This window comes from Podarcis muralis, chromosome 5, assembly GCF_964188315.1.
Source record: "Podarcis muralis chromosome 5, rPodMur119.hap1.1, whole genome shotgun sequence".
In the NCBI taxonomy this organism is placed as follows: domain Eukaryota; kingdom Metazoa; phylum Chordata; class Lepidosauria; order Squamata; family Lacertidae; genus Podarcis; species Podarcis muralis.
The window spans coordinates 7,907,374-7,924,474 of NC_135659.1; the positions used below are offsets into that span (position 1 = coordinate 7,907,374).

At 46.0% G+C, this 17,101-nt stretch overlaps 2 protein-coding genes across 2 annotated transcripts in view; one reads left to right on the plus strand and one right to left on the minus strand.

The window, feature by feature from the left end:
* Positions 1-17,101, minus strand: part of LOC114598564 (uncharacterized) — a 31,784-nt gene that overhangs the window by 11,124 nt on the left and 3,559 nt on the right. The window lies entirely within an intron of this gene.
* RALGPS2 (Ral GEF with PH domain and SH3 binding motif 2) overlaps positions 1,037-17,101 on the plus strand; it is a 123,596-nt gene continuing 107,531 nt past the window's right edge. Inside the window, exon 1 of the mRNA XM_077928240.1 lies at positions 1,037-1,061. The gene's annotated coding sequence lies outside the window, so the exon portion shown is untranslated. The remainder of the gene's footprint in view (positions 1,062-17,101) is intronic.

A 17,101-nucleotide genomic window follows, 5' to 3' on the forward strand; every position in this document is an offset into this window, starting at 1 on the left:
TTGATTTCTTCATAAATTTCATTCCAGAATTGTTTAATGGGTCAGCATTCCTACCACATGTGAAAAAAGTACTTAGCTCTATCAACGGTTACTATTCTCTTTATATGGAGTGGAAAGGGACTGGAAACAGCACATTGGGATTTTGAGTTCCCTTTTGTAAGCCTGTGCTTGTTTGGATATTTACAGCCCAGCACAGGCAAACCATCTCACCCAAGTTGGCAGAACCAAAGCCTACTTCAGAAGCATCAGATGATCAAAACTACTGGTTGACACAACAGAGGAACAAACAACTTCCTTCGGATCATGGCAGTTTTGATTTCACAGGCTGTACACCTTGGTAGGTTTTAAACATTTGTAGCTTTGAGCTTCTTCGAGTTCCTTGAGCTTACTAGAGTTGAGAGATGTTCCACTACATGATCTGCAACTTCTCAAAAGAAAATGGGATGGGATGCAGGTGGTAGCAGGACATTTCCTCGCTCCTCCCACCAGATGGAGCCAGAGCATTTCTTACTGCTCTGTTCAACACTTCTTTTTTCCTTGTTACAGCTCTTTCGCACCACACTTTTCCCCAATCTGTTTTGCTCATTAGTTGCGACCCTTTGTGGTTCTCTACCAATGCTGGTGGTTCACTGTTCTCACATTCGGTTGAACCAGGACCACACATTTGTATTTCAGATCAAGTTCGTGTGAATAAAAAATAACAATAATAAAGCAACTTATGAAGGGAGCCTTCGTCATGGGCCCATAAAACCCTCCGACATGCCCCATCCCTCTTTTCGGCAGAAGCCGGGGAAATGCTCTGCCTGCTTCCCTTGGGGGTCTTGTTCTCTTGCTGCTGCAGATTAAACTTCATTTCTGTGACTACCAAACAAGAATGTGTTCCAGGCGTCTGCATCGCCTTGCTATCAGTGCTATATTTGCTCTGAGTACATTCTCAGGGCAGGGGGAATGCACATTGCGGGTGGGTCGATGGGTGTCACCACAGCCCCCCTGAGGCGAGTAAAGGGAGAAGCGACGAGACACAGCCAAGAACTCGGCCTCCTACTCAGAAGTAAGGCTGAGTAAGTGCCAAGAGACTTCCTCCCGCGTGAGGGTGTGGCTGCCTGCCTGTGCCGGCTCACTTGCCTGTGTGGCTGCCTGCCTGTGCCGGCTTATTTGCCTGTGTGGCTGCCTGCCTGTGCCAACTCACTTGCTTGTGTGGCTGCCTGCCTGTGCCGGCTCACTTGCCTGTGTGGCTGCCTGCCTGTGCCGGCTCACTTGCCTGTGTGGCTGCCTGCCTGTGCCGGCTCACTTGCCTGTGTGGCTGCCTGCCTGTGCCGGCTCACTTGCCTGTGTTGCTGCTTGCCTGTGCCGGCTCACTTGCCTGTGTGGCTGCCTGCCTGTGCCGGCTCACTTGCCTGTGTGGCTGCCTGCCTGTGCCGGCTCACTTGCCTGTGTGGCTGCCTGCCTGTGCCGGCTCACTTGCCTGTGTGGCTGCCTGCCTGTGCCGGCTCACTTGCTTGTGTGGCTGCCTGCCTGTGCCGGCTCACTTGCCTGTGTTGCTGCTTGCCTGTGCCGGCTCACTTGCCTGTGTGGCTGCCTGCCTGTGCCGGCTCACTTGCCTGTGTGGCTGCCTGCCTGTGCCGGCTCACTTGCCTGTGTTGCTGCTTGCCTGTGCCGGCTCACTTGCCTGTGTGGCTGCCTGCCTGCGCCGGCTCACTTGCCTGTGTGGCTGCCTGCCTGTGCCGGCTCACTTGCCTGTGTTGCTGCTTGCCTGTGCCGGCTCACTTGCCTGTGTGGCTGCCTGCCTGCGCCGGCTCACTTGCCTGTGTGGCTGCCTGCCTGTGCCGGCTCACTTACTTGTGTGGCTGCTTGCCTGTGCTGGCTCACTTGCCTGTGTGGCTGCCTGCCTGTGCCGGCTCACTTGCCTGTGTGTCTGCCTGCCTGTGCCAACTCACTTGCCTGTGTGGCTGCCTGCCTGTGCCAACTCACTTGCTTGTGTGGCTGCCTGCCTGTGCTGGCTCATTTGCCTGTGGTGCTGCTGCCTGCCTGTGCTGGCTCACTTGCCTCCGCCTCCTCAGTGCACAGGGGAGGGGGGCGCCCTCTGTGACCGGCTGTGGGTGCCACCCAAGATGGGGGGGGGGTCTGAAGTTGGGGAGACCCAGCAGAAGCCAGTTAGGCAAAAAGCAGGTCTGAGCGCCAGAAAATCAAGATGTGACCTAGGCAGTGTAGGAACAGGGAAGGTGATTTTTGAGATGGTGTATTGATTTCAGATGTATTTGTTTCAAACGTATTGATTTTTTTGCTGCTGTTGTTGCCCAGTCAGTTGTTACTCATTTGTTGTACATTTGTTGTACAAATCCTGATGTGAGTGGCGAGTGCTTTGGTTGGAATATTAATTTCCCCAGCATTCAAGCACAATTTCGTCATAGGAAAAAACTTGTTTTCTATCCCGTGAACTTGCAGCCCACCTGAACGCTATTCCTGCCCTGGTTTCTGAATGCTGAAAGCTCTGGTTGGGTGGCAAGTGATTGTTCTCAAGGTCTTGCTCACCTTTTTGGAATCTGGACGGCCGTGCGGACGCCACAGGCTCCGGCTGCTTCTCTCTCCACACACACACACACAGCAGAAAGGAAGAAAACAGAGTGGGGGAGAGAGGTTCTTTGCATTTCTTCAGGGTCCACGTAAAATTTGGGTCCATTAGAATTAAAATGGATATCCCTGAATTTGCAGTTTTTCACACGGCGTCCCCAAAAGCTACCTTCACATCGGACGGAAGCAAACCATAGATTTGGTTATTTTGCCAAGGCTTCTCCTCAAAAACCATCATAAACCCATAGGTCACCTCTGTGTTCGCATATGTGTTCTGTAATTTGTGGGCTGTTTGGTTGTAATTCCCATTTCCAACTTGGATGGCTTTAAACGAGGATTAGGCAAAGCCAGGGGTCAGAAGGCTACCAGTAGCTACCAGTGGCTACCAGTTCTTAACCCACTATTTTCCTCCTGACTTTCCCATACAATATACATGTTCCATGTTCCATACGGAAAGATAATGAGCATATACATATTACAAGTACTGTAGATCAGCTGCCCGGACCGTAATTAAACAGGAACTTTAAAAATATAATTTGACATAGGTCTAATTGTGGTCTAGGCAGATGATTTTGAATATTGTCAAAGCTTTATGGAACTGCAGAGTGAAGGGAAACAAAGTTTGCTCTGAGCAAACACACGGAATCAAAAGCTCCGGATTCCAGACTTCTGAAAGCATTTTGACTTTTCATGGAAACCTCTTGAGGCAAGTTCAACTTCATTAAACTAAGTGCTCTGCTAAAAATAGCCCCGGCCCTGCCGCTCGGAGTTCGCAGTTCTAAATGCGAGCCAAAAACTGTTGTTTGACAGTCCAGCAAACTGCAGTGATGCACTAAGTGCTTGACTTTATCCAAACAGTTGTTAACCAACTTTTAGGTGCAATGTTTCATTTAGCAGCTCTCAGCCTGCTAACGGACCCTTGCACTTTGCAGATTAGCTATGAGTCCTGGGGTTCTGCCTTTGGATATGCAAAACAGCAAAAAAGAGCTTGAGCACGAGCCCTGCTGACCTTCATGTGCCTGGGATGAAAGCAAAATGCTTACAAGCCTGCGAACTGGCCTCCAGGAAGACCTGAGCCATGGCAAAATTAAGTACCAAGGCTGCAGGGTTTATTGGGCTGGGTTTTGTTGCTCTGATGGAAGAACTCCTGTGTCAGTTTTGTCACTGTCTGGTTTTAGAGCATTGGTATAGAATTTCTCACAATTAGGTAAAGTTAAGGTAAAGGGACCTCTGACCATTAGGTCCAGTCGTGACCGACTCTGGGGTGGGGTTGCGGCGCTCATCTCGCTTTACTGGTCGAGGGAGCCGGCGTACAGTTTCCGGGTCATGTGGCCAGCATGACTAAGCCGCTTCTGGCAAACCAGAGCAGCGCATGGAAACGCCATTTACCTTCCCGCCGGAGTGGTACCTATTTATCTACTTGCAATTTGACGTGGTTTCAAACTGCTAGGTGGGCAGGAGCAGGGACTGAGCAACAGGAGCTCACCCCATCATTGGGATTCGAACCACCGACCTTATGATTGGCAAGTTTTAGGTTCTGTGGTTTAAAACATAAGGACCATTTAAATATATTGTGACATTGCAGTGTTTTTAACAGCATGGCAGGGCTCATACATGGCTCAAAATGAAATGAATGTGGTTCATAAAGTCATTGTTGTTTAGTTGTTTAGTCGTGTCCAACTCTCCATGACCCCATGAACCAGAGCACGCCAGGCCCTCCTGTCTTCCACTGCCTCCCGCAGTTTGGTCAAACTCATGCTGGTAGCTTCGAGAACACTGTCCAGCCATCTCGTCCTCTGTCCATAGCTGTCAACGTTTCCCTTTTTTAAAGGGAAATACCCTTATTCCAAATAGGATTCCTCGCAAGAAATGGAAAAAGTTGACAGCTATACTGTACCTCTGTCATCCCCTTCTCCTTGTGCCCTCCATCTTTCCCAACATCAGGGTCTTTCCCAGGGAGTCTTCTTTTCTCATGAGGTGGCCAAAGTATTGGAGCCTCAGCTTCACGATCTGTCCTTCCAGTGAGCACTCAGGGCTGATTTCCTTCAGAATGGATACGTTTCATCTTCTTGCAGTCCATGGGACTCTCAAGAGTCTCCTCCAGCACCATAATTCAAAAGCATCAATTCTTCGGCGATCAGCCTTCTTTATGGTCCAGCTCTCACTTCCATACATCACTACTGGGAAAACCATAGCTTTAACTATACAGACCTTTGTTGGCAAGGTGATGTCTCTGCTTTTTAAGATGCTGCCTAGGTTTGTCATTGCTTTTCTCACAAGAAGCAGGCGTCTTTTAATTTTGTGACTGCTGTCAGCATCTGCAGTGATCATGGAGCCCAAGAAAGTAAAATCTCTCACTGCCTCCATTTCTCCCCCTTCTATTTGCCAGGAGGTTTGAGCCATCATACAACTGTAATTTTAAGAAATGTTGGACACAAAAAAGATGCCCGTGCACAGATGTTTCATACAATATTTTTCTTGCATGCAAAAACCCTTCACGACAATTGAGCTGTTTTTCACAAGAGCATTCAATTTACGCCATATGTGAACAACTACTTCATTATCATTTCTGAGGCATGTCGTGTTGTGGGGATGCAAAATGTCAGATGTCTCTGAGCAACTACAAAATATATTACGCCTACATATGGCATGGGGCCACAATACAGCAGAGCAAATTCTCTGAAAAGAGTAGCCTGGGCAAAGTGAGGAAAGTGAGTGCAATTGCATGTTGCAGGCGTTGGACTTGCACCAGGAAAATGAAAGGACTGCTGTCATCAGACTGGGAAGGAAGATATCCCTGATTTTCATGTTTGAAGAAGTTAACATACAGTATTCTCTAAGACTCACAAACATTATGCTGGGCCATAAGAAAAAAACGTACCATCCATACCATAGCCAGGCAAAATCTTTATAAAGATAAAATGTATAAACCTTTATAAACTAAAATGTCATTTAGGAAGTGAGCAAGAGCTCTCCAGTCAGAAAGTGTGTGGCTTGTGTCACGACAGAGACAAAGTTCCTAGATGGCACTAGACCTAGGTGTGCATGTGTGGAATCAAGAATTTCCTGTAACTCTTCTGTTTTGTTTGAGAGACAATGACAGTTCTGATGTGTCCTCTAAGCCTTCTGTGGCAGTGAGCATCAGACAAGCAGCAACATGATAGCCTGTAATAAGAGCTTTCTTGTGTTTATAAGATGCTGCCGTGTTGATGGATTGTGTCTGTATCCACAGGAACCTCTAGAAGATTAAGTTTATTATTTGACAAACACATTCAGGCCTTAGTTTGGTGCATTTGTGGCCCCAACTAGTCTGGGACAAGTAATTAACATCAGGATTTACACACTGCCTCTTGGGACACACACAGCTCTATTAATTTCACATGTCTTTAGCAGACATATTACTCAAACTTTTGCACAAGACACAACTAGGAATAGGTGGATAACTCCTACATTACCATGCCAAAAGCTGCTAACCAAAGAGGAGCTCAGCTATATATTTCTCTTCAGTAAGGATGGAAGGACCTGTCGCTTGTGGTTCACTCCTCTTGTCATTTTCCAATCCTCATTTATGGGACTGCCTCTCCTGGTATGCCCTGCAGAGGACCTTAAGGTCCATGAATAATCACAGTTTAGAGGTCCCGGGCCCTAAGGAAGTCAGACTATTCTCCCCCAGGACCAGGGCCTTTTCAGTGATGGCTCCGACCTGGTGCAATGCTCTGTCCCATAAGACTAGGGCCCTTCAGGATTTAACCTCCTTCCGTCGGGCCTGTAAGACAGAGCTATTCCGCCTGGCCTTTAATTTGAATTCAGCTTGATCTTTTATTTCCCTTCCCTTCCCTCCCCCTCCCCTTTTTATGAAGATCACCCGCTCTGAGACCCCACAGCTAATTCTCCCCTGGCCTCCACACTGGCCCAAGTAGGACTAATTCAGCCAGCTAGCCCTGGGGATTATCTAATGCTTATTAGATGGATTTCCCCTAAATTGATTTCCGAACTTTGAATTTTATTGTTATTCATGTTTTTATACTGTATTTTATGCTGCTTTTACAATTAAGTGTTTTAAATTTGTTGTTAGCCACCCTGAGCCCAGTTTTTGTACTGGGAAGGGCGGGGTATAAATAAATAAATTATTATTATTATTATTATTATTATTATTATTATTATTATTATTATTATTATTTCATTTCTCTGCATTTCTGCATGGAAAATTCATCAGGAGTTTAGTGTGAATTCAGTTTGCCAGAGCCTGTCTTTACATGCAGGGGAATTCCCTAATTTGAGACCCATAGGCTACCCTCACCTGCTTTAGCCGGTCAGTCAGTGTATTGTTTGGGGAAGTGCAGATTTGATAGATAAGGCTTCAAATGGCAGCTGAATGGATTTCTCCTGCATGCCTACTCTTCAGTCTATTAATCTCCCAGGTGTGTTGAGACAGAAGTCTAGCTTCTGTGAGAGGTCAAGGGACCAGACGCAAAGGTGGACAGGGCTTCTGTTGTTGACTTCAGACCCTCAGACCAAGAAGCTGCCGCATGGTCTTAGCTCTCTACTTAGTCCTTAAGTGAGATTATTATTGTTCTCCCTTGTGGCAGAGGAGGGAAAACAGATGTCGACATTGAATACGGCCCTTCAGGCCTCTGCCAGCATGTAACTCTTAGTTTCTAGTACTGTATTACTTTTAGCATGTGGCTTGCCAGTCTTTAAGCCTCAAGTACAGCTGCCCAAATTCTCCGGTTGATGTAGGAACCTATATTCAAGAATGGGCAGAACTTGCAAACCCATGAACTTGCAAATGAAGTTGTTTTCCTTTTAAACAACAACTTTAAATTAGATTTGCACTCTGTGGTTGCAACAGCACTTTGTCACTGAAGCGGTCACACTTCCACAGTGATACTTTTGGCGCCAAATCTAATTTGTCGCTGGAAGATTCAGACCTCCAGTTCTTGGGTCAGATGGCTGTTTTAAAATATTGGATAAATTAATGGAGTGAAACTATTCATGAACTGATAATCATGCTTATCTATTATTATTAGCCATAACAGCAAAATGGAACCTCTTTATACAGAGGCAGGTTACTGTATCTCTATAACCAGATGCTGGAGAGAGACAATAGTCAAGAGACATTCTTGCCTTTTTATGAGCTTCCTAAAGGCATCGCTCTGTCTGGTGTTGCAAACAGAATGCTGTACTAGATGGGATTTTTCATTCAATCAATGAGGCAGTTCTTTAAGAACTTGCAAATCCTGCATCGTCATTCCTTTATTCTTTGTCGAGAGGTGCTGTATGAAATAACTACTGCTTCCATAAAGTGCAGAGCAGAGGATTATTTGCAAACTGGGGGAAATTTTATGTGGATGGAATGGGAAAAAAGCAGTCGCAACAGAAAAGGGGGGAAATGTATGTGAACTTGTAGATTTGAACAAATTGCAGTAGTTTTTTGTGTTAATGAGAACATTTAATAGTGTATTGGTCCAACTTTTGCTAAGGGATTGCACCTTATTAAGGCTCTTAACTTCTGTGTACATGTAGCAGTAAGTGTACACATGTGCACATGTAATGGGACTTCTTAATGCTACATGTGCACATGTAATGGGACTTCCACTCCCATGCCTGCCATTAGGAAACCTATCCTAAAAGATCAGGTAAGGGAAATGAATTATTGCAAAAAGGAACTGCGAGAAAGTGGTGGCACACCTGGGATCATCTGGTTTTTAGTCTGTGCCAAACATCAAGTGTTCTGCTGATTTTTATCCCCAAAGAACACTTTGTTGTTCTTGAAACCACAATAAATTAACTGGTGGAATTTTAACTTCATCATGTTCCAAGCTAATTGTTTTGTCCGTAAGAACCAATTTCCATTACTGCTACTTTTGAAGGGTAAGAATATAGCTTAGACATCTTGCAACTCCCTCTTATCAATGTAATTTAGACTTGAACACTGCAATAAATTAATTGTGAATTTCACTGTGAATGTTTTTCAACTTTCCTTAGAGCCTACTGAAAAACCTCCTCAAGAAGTATCTATTTTATTAGAGACAAACAAAATATCCATAAATATTCAAAATTTAGGGTGACTTTCCCACTGCATACTGTATATCAGATGCTGTTAGATTTTTAAAATGTTGTTTTATATATTGACCAAATATTAAAGGCAGTTTTGTTGGCCCATAAGAAAAATTCCAAAATCCATATTAGGGCAATACCTCTACGTGTTACATTATCGGTTTTTAAACTGCTTTCTGGTCAAAAAGTCTTAGATTCTTTTAAAGGTTACAGGAGTTATTAAATGATAAGGCCATTAATGCCAAACAGATTCCCCACCATTGCTGATCTTCTCTCCTGAAGCCCAATTCTCTGTGGTGATAATAATATAATAATAATAATAATTTATTATTTGTACCCCGCCCATCTCGCTGGGTTTCCCCAGCCACTCTGGGCGGCTTCTAACAAAGATGAAAGATACACTAAAATGTCACATATTAAAAACTTCCCTGAAGTTATTGGTGAAGCCCAATAGTGCCCCACAGGAATGCACTTAAGGCATTTCTATGCCACAATTCATTAAACGATATCCCAGGATGGTTCACGCTGCCTAGGTCTAGGGTGAGGAAGTGGACCTGGTGTGAGGGCCTTTGTTGGCAGATGTGCAGCGTCCATCACGTGGCGTCAGATGACATCAGATGATTTGAAGTTCTACCTGCAGGAGCAGGCACAGATTGAGCTCCAATCTCAGCGCGGCAGTCCCACAGGGCTCAGATGGGTCTCTGCTCTTTAAAAGGCAGCAAGCACTATTGCTTCATATGCAGTTCATCACCAGCAGCTGTATGTGGCAGCCTGAACAAATCTCCTTGTACTCCTGGAATGGAACTGCATAGTGGATACGCAGCCTTGTGCAATGCCTGTTCATTTCCATGAGACTTATGCAAAACTGAGCAAGGGCCAGATCAGGCTGCCTTCAATCTGCTGTCCTTAATGCCCCCCCCCCCCAATCACATGCCTGAAGCAGCCCCCTCACCTTGCCTCATCAGCTCTGAGAGAGTCAGCAGGTTTTAGGCAAATTCCTTCCCCATGACCCGACAATTTCTTGCCCCTGCCTCTTTGGATGAAGAGATTTTCATTTTTTTCCCCTCTACCAAGAAGAAAATAAAGGGAAGAGATGGAAGTTTTCCTAATATCCCTGCTGGGACTCTTTCACTGTCTTCTATGTTGGACGAGGTGCGCAGCCTGGGAGTCATTTTGGACTCACAGCTGTCCATGGAGGCACAGGTCAAATCTGTGTCCAGGGCAGCTGTTTACCAGCTCCATCTGGTACGTAGGCTGAGACCCTACCTGCCTGCGGACTGCCTCGCCAGAGTGGTGCATGCTCTGGTTATCTCCCGCTTGGACTACTGCAATGCGCTCTATGTGGGGCTACCTTTGAAGGTGACTCGGAAACTACAATTAATCCAGAATGCGGCAGCTAGACTGGTGACTGGGGGCGGCCGCCGAGACTATATAACACCGGTCTTGAAAGACCTGCATTGGCTCCCAGTACGTTTCCGAGCACAATTCAAAGTGTTGGTGCTGACCTTGAAAGCCCTAAACGGCCTCGGTCCAGTATACCTGAAGGAGCGTCTCCACCCCCATCGTTCTGCCCGGACGCTGAGGTCCAGCGCCGAGGGCCTTCTGGCGGTTCCCTCATTGCGAGAAGCAAAGCTACAGGGAACCAGGCAGAGGGCCTTCTCGGTAGTGGCGCCCGCCCTGTGGAACGCCCTTCCATCAGATGTCAAAGAGAAAAACAACTACCTAACATTCAGAAGACATCTTAAGGCAGCCCTGTTCAGGGAAGTTTTTAACATGTGATTTTACTGTATTTTTGGTTTTTATGGAAGCCGCCCAGAGTGGCTGGGGAGGCCCAGCCAGATGGGCGGGGTATAAATAATAAATTATTATTATTATTATTATTATTCTATGTTGGCATTTGTATCTCCATTGTTGTGGGTCAGTGGCGCATTTGAGCACATGTTTTCCTGAGTTCAGGTTGCAGCCTGCTGCTGCTGACAGATAACAACTGCCTTGCTTCGCCACACTGAATCATTTAATGGATGCCAGCTCATCAAAGGCTCCGGTCTCTAGAGCATCTGCCCAACCTGCTTCCTTGTCACAGGCCTCTCCGCCTCTTTGGCCAGCGTTGCTTTAAATCAGTGTTTCCCAACCTTGGGCCTCCAGCTGTTTTTGGACTACAACTCCCATCATCCCTAGCTAGCAAGACCAGTGGTCAGGGATGATGGGAATTGTAGTTCAAAAACAGCTGGAGGCCCAAGGTTGGGAAACACTGCTTTAAATCATGAGTGGCCAGTTGCCTCATAGGGCTGGGTGGGGAGGGGAGTTGCTGGAAGAGCAAGCTTCATTCAGAATGAGGATGTCTTGAAGGATAATGTCTGCTGGAATCCAACTGCGCTAAAAATGAATGGATCAGAAGATGCTGAGGCTATAAAAGAAAACAGAGAAGCCTTTTGTTTGCATCTAAGCCATTTAAGAAGACTCTGTGGAAGCATGACTGCATGAATGCTAATGGTACACTTAAAAAGTGTTTTTATTGCAGAATCTGCCTTTCCTCGAAGCTCTTAAATCTTTGATGCTACAGAGCAAAACTGGGGCAGTAAATGAAGAATCATAGCATGGAATTTTTAAAAAAGCCGGCATAACAACAACAATAGCTCCAGTCATGCTTATGATTAAGCCTTAAATGCAGTTTATGACTGTTTTGGATTCTGGCATTCCAAATAGGGGAATGGATGCAGAAAGGAAGAAAAGTTTTAATGCAGCAAAATGTTTCCCCCCCTGTGGATTTTTTCTTTCCATGTGCAACCATGCTCATGTCCTTGAATATATCACATTTGCTACTTTTAGAAGCTCTTATAGTGTTCACCTTGCTATCGCTCTCCAGTTGGTGTACACACACTCACTGGATTCCGGCCTTTGGTTCATAAGAGCTAGTATAACATCACAGCTGAACGGCTGAAGTCTTTGGGCAGTCTTTGATTTGAATGCTGTTATGGATGGTGTCCCCCTCCACTCCAATGCCAACCCAGCAGAGTAGCTCACTAGCAGCGGATGACGCGTCCTACTCTCCCTTCTTGCTATCTACCCTCTGTCACCCAGGGCAAGGTGTGCAGGATTCCCACTGCTTTAAGGTGTTCGACTTGGGAGTAGGGGGACAGCCAGCCAAACTCCATGTCTCCTGCCTGGCAGCTTCCACCCATTACCCCTACGCCAATGTGGTGTAGTGGTTAAGAGCAGTGGACTAGTAATCTGGTGAACCGGGTTCGATTCCCCGCTCTTCCACATGCAGCTGCTGGGTGACCTTGGACTAGTCACCCTTCTCTGAAGTCTCTCAGCCTCACTCACCTCACAGGGTGTTTGTTGTGGGGGAGGAAGGGAAAGGAGATTGTTGACTGCTTTGAGACTCCTTAGGGTAGTGATAAAGCGGGATATCAAATCCAAACTCTTCTTCTCTTTTTGACCTCCAGGGCACTTTAAACCAGTGCAGTTCAACCAACAGGAGAGGACAAACGGCCCTTAAGCACGTTCAGAAATCAGTCCAGCCCGAGAAGCCTAATTAAGCAGTTTATTTAAGTGGAGTAGTATTAATGAGTAGTAAACAACTAACCCAGAATATTAGTCAGTGTCACCCTATGCTAGAAAATATAACAGCAAAACTTCCTCTTAAGGTCACTTCTGACCCTGTAGTCTCTGGCGATGGTTGCACGACAAGGGATTAAAGATAAAGGGTTGTTGGCAACATTCTGTTTTTAAGGGCTCTTGACCTGGGCAGGCACTGATTGACAGGTCACTCTGAGCAGCCAAACACAAGAGTTGCACATAGCCCAGAAAGTGGGCATAACACTTTTGGGGGACTAGAGGAGGAAGAAACCTGAGTGACAGTGGCAAGGAGATGGGAGACTACCAGAGCCATAGGAGCCATTCCTAGAGGCCAAGGTCCCAAACGGCCTTGGCCCAGTATACCTGAAGGAGCGTCTCCACCCCCACTGAAACAAAATAAAAAAACTCCTTCCAGTAGCACCTTAAAGACCAACTAAGTTTGTTATATAGGGACGCGGGTGGCGCTGTGGGTAAAAGCTCAGTGCCTAGGACTTGCTGATCGTAAGGTCGGCAGTTCAAATCCCCGTGACGGGGTGAGCTCCCGTCGTTCGGTCCCAGCTCCTGCCCACCTAGCAGTTCGAAAGCACCCCTAAGTACAAGTAGATAAATAGGTACCGCTTTATAGCGGGAAGATAAACGGCGTTTCCGTGTGCGGCACTGGTGCTGGCTCACCAGTGCAGCTTCGTCACGCTGGCCACGTGACCCGGAAGTGTCTTTGGACGGCGCCGGCTCCCGGCCTCTTAAGTGAAATGAGCGCACAACCCTAGAGTCGGTCACGACTGGCCCGTACGGGCAGGGGTACCTTTACCTTTAAGTTTGTTATTGGTATGAGCTTTCGTGTGCATGCACACTTCTTCAGATACGGCAGACCATCACGGATACCTACCTCCACCCCCCATCATTCAGCCTGGACACTGAGGTCCAGCTTCTGGCAGTTCCCTCACTGCAAAAAGTGAGGTTATAGGGAATCAGGCAGAGGGCCTTCTTGGTAGTGGCGCCCGCCCTGGGGAATACCCTCCCATCAAATATCAAGGAAATAAACAACTATCTGACTTTTAGAAGGCATCTGAAGGCAGCCCTGTTTAGGGAAGTTTTTAATGTTTGAAGTTTTATTCTGCTTTTAATGTTCTGTTGAAAGCCGCACAGAGTGGCTGGGGAAACCCAGCCAGATGGGCAGAGTAGAAATAATAAATTATTATTATTACTATTACTATTATCAGGTCCCTTCGCCCCGCCCCAATGAAATATTTGAGGGGCCTGCCCCTCCACAAAGCTGATGGACATTGCCATTCAAACGGTGTGCATGTGCCACATCTTGTGATCGATTGTGAAGGGTGGGGCTTACTTGCCCCCAGTACTTCTTTAAATAGAAAAATAGTTGCCGGTCTTCTTTATGAAGTTCTTACAGTAAGTGCCACACTTTTGACAACAAAAAAGAGGTGCATACCCACGAGTACCCCCTGGAAAAAGCACACTGCCTGCCCCCCCCCATATTTTATTCAAGTTGGCACCTCTGATCAGAGCATTAGATCACAACCTTTCATCAGCTTGTGTGTGAAGTATGTTGTCTAACTTTAGGGAATGGAAGCTAAGTGAACTGGATTCTTATAATGGCTAATTATTTTCCTATTTGGGGTCCATACAATTGATTGTAGGAGACAGCTGCGACAATTAAAATGCTATGTCCCAAATCCGAATCAGGTTACAAGCACTTGGTTTCATTGCAGCTGAATCAACTGAATGATTTCAGGAAGGGAGGGAGGAAAGTAAACAAAAACACAGTGGGAGAGTGGAAAGGAAGAGCTCTGAAAAAGTGGAATGGAGTTGATATCATGGACCCAAATGATAATACTATGCCACACACATTGAAGAGCTTAAGGGTGAAAGTTCTTGCCAGAGACTGTCTGTCTCTAATTAATTGTACCACTCAACAGCAGTTCTGCAACCTGTATAACCTGCAGTTCTGTTGTCTGATATATTAATTGGGTTTTCATACTGATTTTCAAAATTCTAAGCAAGTCATAGCTTACTTTAAATTAATAACTAACCATGACCATGAATTAAAGGAACAGGTGTTTTTCCGCAGTAGCTGGTTAATCACTGCTTGAGACTGAAACAGTATATGAGAACAGATGGTAAGGATTTAAGCAAAAGGACAGATGCATTTATATTGAAGAGCTTGGAGGATAAATCTCTAGAATTCTTGTGGCAGACACAATCTTTACTTTGTTTACTTAAAATGGTGATCCATTGCTATGTACAACTGGCAAGAGCGGTTGTCTTTGGAATCTTGCCTTTACAGATAGTTCATAAATCCTATTATACATCATTCTGTTAGTCCCCTATGTATACAGCGTATGTCTTCAGAGATGCCCTCTCTCTGCAACTTTCATTAAAGGATCAACATAATAATGGTAGTTTTCAACATGCAAGTTTGTTTGACAACTGTTTTTTTTGTGGGGCATTATTCTCAAAAGTAACACAAGGCCAATTTGTTATATATTCTGGGCACAAACAGCCCTCATGGGTGTCATGTGAAAATATGTTGGTTAGAGACATACACTTGATGGCAGTGAACTCATTACTGAGCTGATAGTTGATTCATACATGTGTATTCATCAGTTGCAGCTAAAGATGGGGGAGAAATCTGACTCAGCCTACCTTTTAATTCAAGCCTAATTTGCATTCCCCCAAACCATATGGGAAACTAAACACAACTTTTCTCCAAAATTTGTATTCTCCAGATTTTGCAGTGCAGTTCTCAAACAAAAAGTGTGAAAATATTACACATATATTAGGAGTATGGAGTTGACTTTTGGGGAGCAGAGATGGCTGACTAGTTTTCGGCTGTCAGCGCTTTTTTTTTCTGTGAGCAGAAAAAGTTATGATAGCCAAGATGAAGATCTTGGTGTCCCACTCCCTCTTTGAAGATAGGGAGATAAGGGATAACCTTACATGACCTGATGGAAGCCATTCTCACACCTGAGACAATAAGTTTTCAGATGCGGAGGAGGGTCTTAGAGAGAGGAACCCCCATTGTACCCAGACACCACACAATAGTTCTCAGTGTTAGCCTTCAGGGCATCAGATCAGCAAAAACCTTCCTTATTTTAACTGTTTTTGAGACGGGAAGCAATTACGACTTGGGTGATCTATCTGCCAATTAATTATTACCCACAAGGCTATTTGGCTGCTGGCATAATAAGAAGCATTAATTAACAGGCTGAAAAACAAAGCAAAAAGCTTAGATTAATTACTGGTGATTAAGAATGTTTACAAATGGATAAGGATGCTCTGGTATGTCAAATACCTTCATATTATATTACTTTTAACTTTCTATCTGTGTGGTGCTAGTTAGAAAAGTGAAACTGAATCCATTGGTGTGAGAACAGAATGCACTGTTTAAAGAGACAGACACAAGTTTTCAAGGCAGTGTTAAGGGGGAGACAAAAAGAACCCAATATGAAAAAGACACTGTTGAACACCTCACTGATTGTTGGTAGAATCTGGCAACTATTGGATGAGCAATTGAAAGAGCTCAGAGCTGAGATGCTAATCTGGGGAAACATTGTGTCCATATGTTGGGAAGAATCAGCAGGATTTACTTCCAAGCAAAATAAAACACTGATTTCAGCAGGAGACAGGCCAGGCTGAAAATTGGATAAAATGTGCCCAAAATGAGATGCTTAACTACAATTTCCCCACCTCAGTGAAAATACATCTACATTTGAAATGGCTATTGTCAGGGGTTCAGGAGCAGAGGGACAGGAAAGGGAGGAATTAGAGACCGAGGGAGAGGAATCCGAGGGAGAGGTCAGCGATGATAGCCGTCCGAGGTCTCTAAGTCTCTCCAGCGAATCAGAGGATTCACAGAAAGGGGCTCCTGTGGTCAGAGCTAGGGGGTTGCCAGAGGGAACACCTCAGGAAGGAGGGGCCAGAGGGGACTCAGAGAGCAGCAGCTGGAAATCGGGACCAGCTTCCCCACCGGAGAGCAGTAAGGGGGAGGAGTCCCAGGCATCGGCATCAGGCAGCTTTCCGTCAGCGGAAGGACATGAGTCAGGGTTAGCCACGCCTGCATCAGAGAGCGAGGAAACGGTCAAAAGGAAGGTCAGGGGCAGCGCGCGCGCGCCAAGTTCAAATGTACAAGAGGGGGGCGCAATGAGCAGCCCGGAGAGGGAGCCGGGTCCCAAAGCCCGCCGAAGAGAGGGGGAGGAGTCCGAAGGGTCCGCTTCCGAGGCGTCCAGGAAGGAAGGCACCCAGGGGGGTAGTAGGACCCAGAGGCGGAAGGAGAAACGTAGAAGGTGGAGTAAGGCTAGAGTCTTAAACTGGTGTACAGGGGGCGGAGACTCAGACGAGGCTTCGCTGGTCTAGGGTCTAGACGTAGAGACGCACGCTAGGGGTTGAAAATGGGAACTAAACTTCAATAAAGACTTTGTACAGTTCTGCTGGCTAGCGTTGGTCTTCTGTGAGCTGGGACCTGGAGGCAGTCTCTGACAGCTATGTACATATTTTTGACACAGAATGTGCCAATTTTTATTTGGACAATCTTTGTAGTTTCCAAAGTCTTTTTTACCAGGCGTTGAGAAAATTTCCATCCAGTTATATATAATATTGCATTGCTTTTAGTAAAGGTAAAGGGACCCCTGACCATTAGGTCCAGTCGTGACCGACTCTGGGGTTGCGGCGCTCATCTCGCTTTATTGGCCGAGGGAGCCGGCGTACAGCTTCCAGGTCATGTGGCCAGCACGACTAAGCTGCTTCTGGCGAACCAGAGCAGCGCACGGATACGCCCTTTACCTTCCCACCAGAGCGGTACCTATTTTTCTACTTGCACTTTGACGTGCTTTTGAACTGCTAGGTTGGCAGGAGCAGGGACCGAGCAACGGGA